The sequence below is a fragment of the Erinaceus europaeus genome, chromosome 16, assembly GCF_950295315.1.
Source record: "Erinaceus europaeus chromosome 16, mEriEur2.1, whole genome shotgun sequence".
Classification (NCBI taxonomy): domain Eukaryota; kingdom Metazoa; phylum Chordata; class Mammalia; order Eulipotyphla; family Erinaceidae; genus Erinaceus; species Erinaceus europaeus.
The window spans coordinates 33,869,329-33,870,528 of record NC_080177.1 but is presented as its reverse complement, the minus strand read 5'-3'; the positions used below and the strand labels follow the sequence as shown (position 1 = coordinate 33,870,528).

At 43.5% G+C, this 1,200-nt stretch overlaps 1 non-coding gene across 1 annotated transcript; it reads right to left on the bottom strand.

The window, feature by feature from the left end:
- Nucleotides 1–239: 239 nt before the first annotated feature.
- On the bottom strand, nucleotides 240–346 carry LOC132533581 (U6 spliceosomal RNA). Its single transcript, XR_009545445.1, has one exon. It is a non-coding gene; the product is annotated as a U6 spliceosomal RNA (small nuclear RNA).
- Nucleotides 347–1,200: the final 854 nt, after the last annotated feature.

The window sequence follows — 1,200 nt, the reverse complement described above, 5'->3', positions numbered from 1 at the left end:
ACATGACATTCATTGTGGTTTACTTCCAAGATTCTACCACATTTGTGAATCAACTTGTTTCTTTTTAAAAAAAATTTTTTTAGTAACTTTTTTCTTTATAAAATTGACTAGAAATTCATTAGGAATGTACATGTATGTACATGGTGTTTATATAACACCATTCCCACCACCAAAAGACTGTGTCCCATCCCTCCCACATCTATTTTTAGTAACATCTACATCTATTTTTAGTAATTTTTAAGAATATGGAACCCTTTATAAATTTGCATATCATCCTTGCACAGGAGCCATGCTAATCTTCTCTGTATCATTCCAGTTGTAGTATATGTGCTGCCCAAGTGAACACAATCAGTTTGTTTCTACTACCTTTGTTGCCATGGGCTCTTAAGAGTCTTTGTTTAAGTTTGAGCTCCTTCTCTGGGATGCATGATGGGCTGTGAAAAAGCCTGTGGGAGAGTCTCCTTAGATTTCTGACCTTGGGATAAGGCAAGGCCATTTATGCAGGTCAGCAGGAAATGCTATGAGTGTGGCTGGCAGTCTGTAGGTCACACTCAGCAACATAGTAGAGTGTTTTTAACTTTTTTTTTTTTTGCCGCCAGGGTTATCGCTGGAGCATGGTGCTTGCACTACGAATCCACTGCTCCTGTGGCCATTCCCCCCCCTTTTTGGATAGGACAGAGAGAAATTGAGAGGGGTGGGGCATATAGGGAGAGAGAAAGACACCTGCAGACCTGCTGCATCCTTTGTGAAGCAACTCCTCCCTGCAGGTGGGGAGCCTGGGGCTGGAACCTCGATCCTTGCTCTTTGAACTACTGGCGCTTAACTCGGTGCACTACCGCCGAGCGGTTTTTAACATTTTCAACAGTTAACGTACACCCCAACGTAAGCCCCACAGCTAAACTTTGTGGGAGCAAAGATGTGGAAAAGACTTGGTTCCTGTCACTAAGGGGAAATGATGATACTTACACAGTTAGGGAGCAAGTCAGTGAATGAACAGGGAAAAGGAAATGGTAATGTCTCTTCAGCCCTGAGTTAGCTTAATCATGCAGGTCAGTTGCTTCACTAGGGCCTGATCCCTAATAAGAGCTCAGTGAGTGATAATGGTTACTAGGGAGACTGCAGATAAAGATTCATCCTGAGGGGCGGTAGTACAGTGGGTTAAGCCCATGTGGTGCAAAGCGCAAGGACTGGCGTAAGGAT